General features: G+C 42.5%; 1 protein-coding gene across 1 annotated transcript in view; it reads right to left on the reverse strand.

The window, feature by feature from the left end:
* The window catches only part of LOC144023574 (uncharacterized), a 97,958-nt gene that overhangs the window by 43,133 nt on the left and 41,596 nt on the right, over nt 1–13,229 (reverse strand). The gene's annotated exons all lie outside the window — the stretch shown is intronic.

Consider the following 13,229-nt stretch of genomic DNA (forward strand, 5'->3'; position numbering starts at 1 on the left):
TAACAGCCCTCAAGGTACAAAAAACTCTTTTTGAACCATATGCTAAACCGAACAGGAAGTCCGCCATTTTGATTTACTTTGGAACGTGTTGCCATTTTTTGGGCCATTTCATAGGGGTCTTATTTTAACGAACTCCTCCTACAGAGTTTATCCGATCATCTCCAAACTTGGTGTGATTCATCTTAAGATGTTGAAGATGAAAAGTTATTGAAAGCTTTTTATTTTGTCGCACGCTGTTGCCGTGGCATGCACAGTTTGCAAAGGAAAAAATTCCTTCTTAATGAAGCATTCCCAGTTGTACGAAGCAGCTTGAGCTACGAAAATTTGGAGACAAATATAACAGCCCACGATGTACAAAAAAGTCTCTTGGTGCCATGTGCTAAACCCAACAGGAAGTACCGTAGGGGCCGGGCATCACATTTTGAGCTAAAAAACTCCTCTTTAACGAAGCATTCCCGGTTGTACGTTTCACCTAGCACTATGATAATTTAGAGGCATACATAAGAGCCCACGATGTACAAAAAAGTCTCTTGGAACCATCTGCTAAACCAAACAGGAAGTCCGCCATTTTGATTTACGTTGGGATTTGTAGCCATTTTTTGTGGCCTTTATTAGGGGTCATACTTTAACGAACTCCTACAAAATTTATCCGACTGTCTTCAAACTTGGTGTGCTTCATCTTAAGATGTTTAAGATGCAAAGTTATCGAAAGTGTTTTATTTTGTCGCACGCCGTTGCCATAGCGGTGCATTGTTTGCCAAGTAAAATGCTGCTTTTTTTTTTTTTTTTTGTCTAAACATGCGAAAACTCATGAAACTTTGCACACACATCAAACTTGCCATAAAAAATGAACATTTTATTTTTAATTTATTTAAATTTATTTAATTTTCAATAAATGGCTCAATAGCGCCATCTCAAAATTTTTTATGAAGCTTTTGGAAATGTATGATTCAGCTAGATGTGAAAAAATTTGGATACCTATCAGCCTAAGACTTACAAAAAAGTTTCTAAAACCATATGCTAAACCAAACAGGAAGTCTGACATTTTGATTAACTTTGGTATTTGATGCCATTTTTGGGGCCTTTTATAGGCGTCATATATTCTTTGGCGCTTTTCATCTTAAGATATTTAAGATGAAAAGTTATTGACATTTTTTATTTTGTCGCACGCCTTCGCTGTAGCGATGCATTGTTTGAAAAGAAAAATGTTTTTTATATGATTCAGCTAGATGTGTGAATATTGGGAGGCATACCTATCAGCCAAATACCTAGACAAAGTATTTAATAGCAATGTGAACAAAACCACAAAGCATGGCAAAAACAATTACAATTTAGACAGTTTCTTATGAAACAGTACCCTAACGTGCCAGTACCCCGACGTGCAAATACCCCAACGTGGCACGGGTTGCGAGGGCCCTTTATAGCTGCTCGCAGCTCTAGTTATTATTAGGGCCCGAGCAGCGGCGGCGGCGGTGCCGCTGCGAGGCCCTATTGTTTTTGTAGGAATTCTTATTATTATTATTATTATTATTATTATTATTATTAGGGCCCGAGCAGCGGCGGCGGCGGTGCCGCTGCGAGGCCCTATTGTTTTTGTAGGAATTCTTCTTATTATTATTATTATTATTCTTATTATTCTTCTCCGCAAACAATCGCATTTTTGAGACACTAAACGTGACCGAAAACTCACCAAACTTTACACGCACATCAGGCCTGGCGAAAAATTTGATATTTTAAAGTCGCCATACATGATAACAGAAAAATGGCTCCTTAGCGCCCCCTACATAGGTTAAACGGATCCCTGTCCCGCTACGATTGTCCGACGGCTATGAAAATTGTGTGGCACCTGTAGCACATCCCAATGAACAAAAACCTCTTTGAAGTGTGTACCCTAAAATAGACAGAAAGTGAGGTATGAGTATTTAAATGTCCAATTTTTGCCAATTTTTGCACATTTACAGGGGTCATACTTTTGCCCGCTTCTCCTACACGGTTAACCCGATTGACTTCAAACTTGGGATGTACCATCTCAACACCTGGGACAACATCATTGTGAAAAATGAAAAGTTTTTGATATACTATATGACGGCGGCGGCGCATCAAATTTAGAGTTTAAAAATTCTTACTTCACGAAGCATTGCCGGTTGTACGTTTAATCTAGAGCTACGAAAATTGGTACACATATGTAACAGGCTATGACCTACAAAAAACTCTTTTTGAACCATATGCTAAACCTAACAGGAAGTCCACCATTTTGATTTATTTTGGAACGTGTTGCCATTTTTTTGGCCATTTCATTGGGGTCTTATTTTAACGAACTCCTCCTACAGTGTTTATCCGATCATCTTCAAACTTGGTGTGATTCATCTTAAGATGTTGAAGATGAAAAGTTATTGAAAGCTTTGTATTTCGTCGCACGCTGTTGTCATGGCATGCACTGTTTTTAAAGGAAAAAATATATCCTTAAAGAAGCATTCCCATTTGTACGAAGCAGCGAGAGCTACGAAAATTTGTAGACATATGTAACAGCCCAAGATGTACAAAAAAGTCTCTTGGTGCCCTGTGCTAAACCCAACAGGAAGTCCCCCAGGGGCCGGGCATCACATTTTGAGCTAAAAAACTCCTCTTTAACAAAGCATACCCGGCTGTACGTTTCACCTAGAGTTACCAAAATTTGTAGAGGTATATAACAGCCCTCGAGGTACAAAAAACTCTTTTTGAACCATATGCTAAACCTAACAGGACGTCCGCCATTTTGATTTACTTTGGAATGTGTTGCCATTTTTTGGGCCATTTCATAGGGGTCATATTTTAACGAACTCCTCCTACAGAGTTTATCCGATCATCTTCAAACTTGGTGTGACTCATCTTAAGATGTTGAGGATGAAAACTTATTGAAAGCTCTTTATTTCTTCGCACGCTGTTGTCGTGGCATGCACTTTTTGCAAAGGAAAAAAATCCTTCTTAATGAAGCATTCCCAGTTGTACGAAGTAGCTAGAGCTACAAAAATTTGTAGACATTTGTAACAGCCCACAATGTACAAAAAAGTATCTTGGTGCCATGTGCTAAACCCAACAGGAAGTCCCCCAGGGGCCGGGCATCACATTTTGAGCTAAAAAAACTCCTCTTTAACGAAGCATTCCCGGTTGTACGTTTCACCTAGCGCGATGATAATTTGCAGGCATACATAAGAGCCCACGATGTACAAAAAAGTCTCTTGGAACCATGTGCTAAACCAAACAGGAAGTCTGCCATTTTGATTTACGATGGGATTTGTTGCCATTTTTTGTGGCCTTTTTCAGGGGTCATATTTTAACGAACTCCTCGTACAAAGTTCATCCGACCGTCTTCAAACTTGGTGTGTTTCATCTTAAGATGTTTAAGATGCAAAGTTATCGAAAGTTTTTTATTTTGTCGCACGCTGCTGCTATAGCGATGCATTGTTTGCCAAGTAAAGTGCTGCTTTGTTTTTTTATCTATACATGTGTGAAAACTCATGAAACTTTGCAAACACATCAGACTTGTCATGAACATGAATTTTTAGAGATTTATTGTGCAATTTGCAATAAATAGCGCCCTCTAGACATTTTTATGAAGTATTTCCGATTGTATGATTCTGCTAGATTTGTGAAAATTAGGACAGACCCCTATCAGCCTAATACCTACAAAAAAGTATGATGTAGCCATTTGCCAAACCAAAGAGGAAGTCCGCTATTTTGATTTTATTTTGGGAATTATACATCATTTTTGGCCTCTTTCATTAAACTTTGCACAGACAAGGCATGGAAAAAACTAACATTTTAAATGGTCCTTGTTCCATGTAACAGTACCCCAACGTGCCAGTACCTTGACGTGCAAGTAACCCAACGTTGTGCTCAATAGCGCCCTCCATGCATTTTTATGGAGCATTTCCAATTGTATGATTCAAGCGATACACAACTAAAGATGACTTGACCTAGATTTGTGAAAACTGGGAGGCATACCTATTAGCTTAAGACCTACAAAAAGTATTCTGTAGCCGTATGCTAAACCTAAAAGGAAGTCCGCCATTTTGAATTTATTTTGGGAATTGCACACCATCTTTGGCCTTTTGCACTCACAAAGCTTGTCAAAAACATTTTAGATGGTCCTTGTCCGATTTGACAGTACCCCAACGTGCCAGTACCCCGACGTGCAAGTACCCCAACGTGGCCCAGGTTGCGAGGGCCCTTTATAGCTGCTCGCAGCTCTAGTTATTATTATTATTCTTATTATTATTCTTCTCCGCAAACGATCACATTTTTGAGACACTAAACGTGACCGAAAACTCACCAAACTTTACACGCACATCAGGCCTGGCGAAAAATTTGATATTTTAAAGTCGCCATACATGATAACAGAAAAATGGCTCCTTAGCGCCCCCTACATAGGTTAAACGGATCCCTGTCCCGCTACGATTGTCCGACGGCTATGAAAATTGTGTGGCACCTGTAGCACATCCCAATGAACAAAAACCTCTTTGAAGTGTGTACCCTAAAATAGACAAAGTGAGGTATGAGTATTTAAATGTCCAATTTTTGCCAATTTTTGCACATTTACAGGGGTCATACTTTTGCCCGCTTCTCCTACACGGTTAACCCGATTGACTTCAAACTTGGGATGGACCATCTCAACACCTGGGACAACATCATTGTGAAAAATGAAAAGTTTTTGATATAATATATGACGGCGGCGGCGCATCAAATTTTGAGTTTAAAAATTCTTACTTCACGAGGCATTGCCGGTTGTACGTTTAATCTAGAGCTACGAAAATTGGTACACATATGTAACAGACTATGACCTACAAAAAACTCTTTTTGAACCATATGCTAAACCTAACAGGAAGTCCACCATTTTGATTTATTTTGGAACGCGTTGCCATTTTTTTGGCCATTTCATTGGGGCCTTATTTTAACGAACTCCTCCTACAGTGTTTATCCGATCATCTTCAAACTTGGTGTGATTCATCTTAAGATGTTGAAGATGAAAAGTTATTGAAAGCTTTGTATTTCGTCGGACGCTGTTGTCATGGCATACACTGTTTGCAAAGGAAAAAAAATATCCTTAAAGAAGCATTGCCAGTTGTACGAAGCAGCTAGAGCTACGAAAATTTGTAGACATAACGAAGCATTCCCGGTTGTACCTTTCACCTAGCGCTATGATAATTTGGAGGCATACATAAGAGCCCACGATGTACAAAAAAGTCTTTTAGAACCATATGCTAAGCCAAACAGGAAGTCCGGCATTTTGATTTACTTTGCTATTTGTAGCCATTTTTTGGGGGCCTTTTATAGGCCTCATATTTTCTACAAAACTTATCAGATTGTCTTCATTCTTTGGCATGTTTCATCTGAAGTATTGCCGGTTATACGTTTAATCTAGAGCTACGAAAATTGGTACACATATGTAACAGACTATGATCTACAAAAAAAGCCTGTTGGTGCCATATGCTAAACCTAACAGGAAGTCCGCCAGAGGCAGGGCATCAAATTTTGCATTTCAAAATTTTTACTTAATGAAGCATTTCCGGCTGTACGTTTCACCTAGAGTGACCAAAATTTGAAGACATATGTAACAGCCCTCGAGGTACAAAAAACTCTTTTTGAACCATATGCTAAACCTAACAGGAAGTCTGCCATTTTGATTTACTTTGGAACATGTTGCAATTTTTTTGGCCATTTCATAGGGGTCTTATTTTATTTTATTTATTTATTTTATTTTTTTTATTTTTTTTAAGAGAGCTCAGAATTGTTCATTCGGTAGTCTTACCGATTCAACGTCTTGTCATCATTGCTCTTTTTTTTTTTTTTTTTGTGTGTGTGTATGTGTGCGTGCGTTTGCGTGTGTGTGTTTGCGTGCGTGCGCGTGCGTGCGTGTGCGTGCGTGCAAATACGTATAAATTTATACTCATTCATTCACCTAAAACCTTATAAATATCCCATTACCCTTCGCCTTAACCAGGTACTTCAGAATCTTGCCAGAGTCGTGAGGTTTAAATGGTCAGGAGACCAGAGAAAAGGTCAGAAAAAAAAAAGAAATAAAGAGAAAAGAAAGGTAAATCAAAGTGAAATCCAGCACCGACCAAACACTTCCTGCCTTCCCCATGATTACAAAATCAAAGTCTTACGCCAACCCCGGAAGCCTCTAAATTCCAGCAAATTTAGCGAGATCTCAAGAGCCCAGAGGAAAAACTAAAGAGAGGAAGGAGGGAAGGATCGATAAGGCAGAGTGAGATCCATAGAAGCCAGTACATCCAATCCATCAAGGTGAAGTCCAGCACCAACAAGACCCCTCCTGCGTGGTTACAAAACCAGAGTCTTATGCCAACCCCAGAAACCTCATACTTCTAATAAATTAAGATCTCAAGTGACCAGAGGAAAAACTAAAGAGAGGAAGGAGGGAAGGATAGATAAAGCAAAGTGAGAACCACAGACACCAGCACCAACTGATTCAAGGGGCTGTGGGAGGGAGAGGGTACTTCTGTTGAGTTTCAGTAGATGCTGGTGCGACGGATCTGGCATGCATAAGGACCACCACCAAAGAAAGAAGCCGTCAACCGCGGTCCAGCAAAGCGAGCACTCCCCCCCCCCCCCGGAATCCCCAGGCCGCGGCAGCACCAAGACCACCCCCAAGCCACCCGAGCGGACACCGGTCGGCGAGCCGACCCAGACACCCGGAACACCCCCGCCCCAGCCCCGGCCCACACCCCCGAGCCCAAGGCCGCAGAACGAGGCCCAGCGGGCCCCCACAGCGCCCCACCGGTCCCCAGCCCCCACCCCCCCACGACCCCCCCGCACCCCACCCAAACCCGCCATCCACCACGACCCAGGCCCCACCACCCCCGACCCCCAAACCCCCGAACACACCCCGACCCCCAGCACCCAACCCCCCACCCACCCATACCTCCACCCCCCCCCAAACAAGCCGCCCCCCCCCCCCGACGGCCGCCACCCCCCCCGCGAACCCGGCCCCCCGCGAGAACCCCCCCCCCCCCCCCCCCCCCCCCGGAAACCGGCACCGGGCAGCAGCGCAGAGAGGGAAGATGTGCCCACCCCACCTCCAGCCGCGTGAGATTTGCACAGCGGCGGGAGGGGAGAAGCAGAGGAGGAAGCACCAGGGGAGAAGGCGGAACACCAGAACACCGAGCCCGGTGGGGAGAGGCCCCGGTCGTCACGCCAGAGTACTAGTGACACCTAACCCTGTTACTGAGTCCGCCAGCTCGCCGACTGGCGAGCTCTACCCTTACACCGTGAATGTGGCCCCACCCAGTGTATATACTAGTGTGTGCGTGTGGTGCATTAAAATTGGGAGCAGGTGAGTCGGAGCAGAGGGAAAAAAATTTCCCCTACTCCGACACACCCGTATCTCCCCCCAAAAAAATTAATATGTATATGTGTGGTGCATTAAAAAAGGGAATGGAGGGACAAAGTGGTGGGGCAGGGACACAAATGGGGGGGACCACAGCGCTGCCAGGCACTGCAGTCCATCCCCTCTGATGGCTCCCCGCCCCAACTCACCCCTCCCCTTGGACGTGAGGTGCATTAAAATTGGAGGGGAGTTGAAGGGTGAAGACGGTGTTTCCACCCTTCCCCACCCCACCAAGAAATGTGTTGTGTGCCCTATGTGTATATTTACAAAGTGTATAGTGCAAGCTAGTGAAGTGAGTAAGAGGAGCGACCAGCGGGGCCTCACCCAACCCGGCGGGTGTAGGTGGCACGCCCGCCCCCCAGCACCCCCACCCCCACCCCCACCCGCCCCCCACCTCATCCACCCGGCACCACAATGGGCGGACAGCCAGCGCAGCAGGGCTACCGGACAGCCCACCGGCCACCGGAGCCCGCCCGGGGCGCCAGGAGTTATACCGGAGTGGGGCAGGCCCCAAACCCTCGCCCGGCCCCCGGAGCCCGACGCCCGGAGCCCGACGCCCGGGCCGGGGAGGGAGCCCCAGGCCCAGGGAGAGGGAGGGGGAGGGGCCGCAGGGCAGACAGGGAAGGGGGGGGGGGGGGGGGGGGGAAGAAGACGACAAGAAGGCGAAAGGGCGGCTGCAGGGCAGGAGGCGGGGGGGGGGGGGGGGGGGGGGGTAGGAGGAGGGAGGGCGACAAGGGAAAAGGGACCGGGAGGCAGAGGAGGATGGGCGGGAGGAGGCGAGGAGGGAGAGGCGACGGGGGGGAGGAAGGGGGAGGGGAGAGGGAACCACGGGGCACACCGGAGGCCCACCCACCCCGAACCGCGCCGCCGGGCACGGAGCAGCGGACCGCGCCGGGACGGCACCGCCCCGGGCACCAGGGGAAGCACCCCAACACCGCACCCCACAGGGGGCCCAGGGAGCGGCCAAGACGCAACCGCCACCGAGCAGACAACGGGGGGGGCAGAACCACCCCCGCCCGACCACAGGGGACGGCGTCAAGAAAGTTGACTAATTAGCATGCAGTAACACCAAGTGTTGATGCTTAGTGCCCACTAGAAATAGATCTTAAGGAGTTATTGAGTATAGTGTCGTATAGTGTGGTATGCTCGAGCCCACTAGCAGCAACTAGGTTCCTGACTATATAAAAATAAAAACAATCAGATACAAAATACCAAATACAGAAGCAGCGAAAACAGAAGTTGTAACGATGTGGAGGCTCTCGTTAACAGGCAGAATCTTGGCAGGATTAAGTTGCCAAATTGAGATTAAAATATTCTATGTACATAGACCATATTTGTTTAAATCTTGATACTTGATTTTTATTTAAGGCAGAGATTTTTTCCATTGAGATATAATTTATTAGTAAGTTTAACCAGTGGTCGATATTTAGAGATTGTTTATTTTTCCAATTGACAAGGATTATTTTTTTAGCAATAGTAAGGGCTATAAATATAGATTGAGATTGTTTACATGGTAGCTCAGTTATTGTTAAGTCACCTAGTAAACACAATCTTGGAGATACAGGAAGCCTACAGTTTAATATATCAGCGAGCTTTTCCAAGATTTTAGTCCAGAAATGCAGCACTGGAGTACATGACCATAAAGCATGAAGATAAGTATCGGCAGTGTTTTGTGAGCACTGGAGACAAATGTCGGAGTCAGAGAGTCCCATCTTTTTCATCATATATTGTGTAATATATGTTCTATGAAGTATCTTATATTGGATAAGTTGCAAATTTGTCTGTTTGGTCATTTTAAATACATTTTCACAGATTTGGGTCCAAAAGTCTGGTTCCGGAACTATAGACAAGTCTTTTTCCCATTTTAAAGTCGGTAAATACGTTTTATTTGTGTATAAAAATAACTTATATATTTTTGATATTTTCTTTATTGTTGTTGGAGAAAGCTTTATAATATCTTTAGCTAAGACAGGCAGTTGGAGCGTATCCTGAAGTGTTGGGATTTGTTTCTTAACCATATTTTTAACTTGCAGATAATGTAAGAAATTTCCCTTTTTTATTTCATATTTCTGGACCAAGTTTGTATACGATATAAACTTATTATCTGAGAAAAGATGATGAAGGTGTGTAATTCCTTTCTGCTCCCATAGGCTTAAATGGAACGACTGATTATTAAGTTGAAAGTCGGGGTTATGCCAAATGGGAGAGAGCCCACAGGGCGCCAATTGGGAGTTTGTAATTTCTAATGCCTTCCACCAGGCAGTCAGGGTGGCGGCTATCATTGGGTTTTTAAAACAATTATGTCGTCTTATTGATTTTGTAATAAAGAGTAAATCTGACAGTCTAAGATTATTACAATCCTTCTGCTCCAATTCCAACCAACAGTTAGTATCTCTGTTGGGTTGTGTCCATAGCACAAGATATTGTAGTTGATTAGCTAAATAATAGTACATAAAGTTTGGTGCCTCTAAACCTCCTTTAGATTTACTTTCCTGAAGAGTAGATAGACTAATTTTGGCTTTTTTTTTATTCCAATAGAATTTTATGATAGCAGAGTCCAGCGATTGGAACCAGTTAGACGTAGGTTTAAATGGAATCATTGAAAATAAATAATTAATCTTTGGTAAAACTTTCATTTTTATAGTAGCTATCCGTCCTATTAAAGAGATCGGAAGATTATTCCAGCGCTCCAGGTCACTACGGATACTATCCAATAATGGTGAAAAATTTAAAGAAGTTAATTCAGTTAACTTAGGTGAAATTTTAACACCTAAGTATTTTAAATTACCTGTAGGAAAGGAGTAGTGTGGATCCTGACTTGTAGGATTCCATGAATTTTCTGTAATAGGTAATAATGTTGATTTTGTCCAGTTAATAGAGTAATCTGATAAGTGAGAGAATTTAGTTATTAATTTAAATGCTTCCCCTAGCGAGATAGCAGGTTCTTCTAAATAGAGTAATATATCATTGGCATATAGATTAATTTTATGTTCTATTGTCCCGGAGTGGATTCCTTGGATCCGTCCATCCTGACGTATAGCTAATGCAAGCGGCTCAATAAATATAGCAAATAATAAAGGAGAAATTGGGCACCCTTGTCTTGTTCCCCTTTGTAAAGTAAAACTCTGTGATGTAATCCCATTAGTAGTAACTGTAGCTTTAGGAGAATCATATAATATTGAGACCCATTGAATGAATGACTCCCCGAAGCCGAATTTATTTAAGACAGCAAAGAGGAAGGACCAGTGAACTTTATCGAATGCTTTTTCTGCATCCAGCGAAATAACAACTGCCTTTTTATCATACCGCTGTGACATACTAATCAAGTTAAAGAGTCTCCTAATATTATTAGTAGAATGACGACCTTTAATAAAACCTGTTTGATCACTCTGAATAATTGTCGAGATTACCGTCTCTAATCGAGATGCCAAGGCCTTAGCGATAATTTTAATATCGGTATTAATTAGTGATATCGGTCGGTAACTTGACGGGAGGGTAGGGTCTTTTTCTGGCTTTAATAAAAGTTTAACTGCTGCTATATTCATATCTTGACGTATATCACCTTTACTTTTAATTTCAGTTACTACTCTTAGAAATAATGGAGCAAACATTAACCAGAAATGTTTAAAAAATATAGCCGGAAAGCCGTCTGGACCAGGTGCTCTGCCATTAGGCATACTGTCTAAAGCAGGGTACAACTCATCTATAGTAAGCGGGGTATCGAGAATATCTTTATGTATATATTTACATATGCATGTAAAAAAATTATGTCAGGCTAAACTAAATGGTTGATTAGGCCCCACACATTTTCACCTTACCATACCCGGCCCTCTTTGCAAAAGGTTTGAACACTCCTGGCCTAAACCTAGGTGTATACTCATTTTTTGTGGCCTTTTTCAGGGGTCATATTTTAACGAACCCCTCCTACAAAATTTATCCGACTGTCTTCAAACTTGGTGTGTTTCATCTTAAGATGTTTAAGATGCAAAGTAATCGAAAGTTTTTTATTTTGTAACACGCTGTTGCCATAGCAATGCATTGTTTGTCAAGTGCTGCTTTTTTTTTTTATACACATGAAAACTCATGGAAATTTGCAAACACATCAGACTTGTCATGAACATGAATTTTCAGAGATTTATTGTGCAATTTGCAATAAATAGCGCCCTCTAGACCTTTTTATGAAGCATTTCCGATTGTATGATTATGCTAGACCTACAAAAAAGTATTATGTAGCCATTTGCCAAACCAAAGAGGAAGTCCGCTATTTTGATTTTATTTTGGGAATTATACATCATTTTTGGCCTTTTTCATTCAACTTTGCACAGACAAGGCATGGAAAAAACTAACATTTTAAATGGTCCTTGTTCCATGTAACAGTTGTCAAGTGCTGCTTTTTTTTTTTATATACACATGAAAACTCATGAAACTTTGCAAACACATCAGACTTGTCATGAACATGAATTTTCAGAGATTTATTGTGCAATTTGCAATAAATAGCGCCCTCTAGACATTTTTATGAAGCATTTCCGATTGTATGATTATGCTAGACCTACAAAAAAGTATTATGTAGCCATTTGCCAAACCAAAGAGGAAGTCCGCTATTTTGATTTTATTTTGGGAATTATACATAATTTTTGGCCTTCTTCATTAAACTTTGCACAGACAAGGCATGGAAAAAACTAACATTTTAAATGGTCCTTGTTCCATGTAACAGTACCCCAACGTGCCAGTACCCTGACGTGCAAGTAACCCAACGTTGTGCTCAATAGCGCCCTCTATGCATTTTTATGGAGCATTTCCAATTGTATGATTCTAGCGATACACAACTAAAGATGACTTGACCTAGATTTGTGAAAACTGGGAGGCATACCTATTAGCTTAAGACCTACAAAAAGTATTCTGTAGCCGTATGCTAAACCTAAAAGGAAGTCCGCCATTTTGAATTTATTTTGGGAATTGCGCACCATATTTTGCGTTTTGATTAAACTTTGCACACACAAGGCTTGTCAAAAACATTTTAGATGGTCCTTGTCCTATTTGACAGTACCCCAACGTGCCAGTACCCCGACGTGCAAGTACCCCAACGTGGCACGCCTTTGCTGTAGCGATGCATTGTTTGCAAAGAATTTTTTTTTTTATATGATTCAGCTAGATGTGTGAATATTGGGAGGCATACCTATCAGCCGAATACCTCGACAAAGCATTCCATAGCAATGTGAACAAACACAAAAAGCATGGCAAAACATTCACAATTTAGACGGTTTCTTATGAAACAGTACCCTAACGTGCCAGTACCCCGACGTGCAAATACCCCAACGTGGCACGGGTTGCGAGGGCCCTTTATAGCTGCTCGCAGCTCTAGTTATTCTTCTTCTTCTTCTTTTTCTTTGTTATTATTCTTTTCCGCAAACAACCACATTTTTGAGGCACTAAACATGAACGAAAACTCACCAAACTTTACACGCAGATCGGGCCTGGCGAAAAATTTTATATTTTAAAGTCGCCATACATGATAACAGAAAAATGGCTCTGTAGCGCCACCTACATAGGTTTAACGGATCCCTGTCCCGCTACGATTGTCCTATGGCTACGAAAATTGTGTGGCACCTGTAGCACATCCAGATGAACAAAAACCTCTTTGAAATGTGTACCCTAAAATAGACAGGAAGTGAGGTATGAGTATTTGAATGTCCAATTTTGGCCCATTTTTGCACATTTACAGGGGTCATACTTTTGCCCGCTTCTCCTACACGGTTAACCCGATTGACTTCAAACTTGGGCTGTACCATCTCAACACCTGGGACAACATCATGGTAAAAAATCTAAAGTTTTTGACATACTA

This window comes from Festucalex cinctus, chromosome 8, assembly GCF_051991245.1.
Source record: "Festucalex cinctus isolate MCC-2025b chromosome 8, RoL_Fcin_1.0, whole genome shotgun sequence".
Classification (NCBI taxonomy): domain Eukaryota; kingdom Metazoa; phylum Chordata; class Actinopteri; order Syngnathiformes; family Syngnathidae; genus Festucalex; species Festucalex cinctus.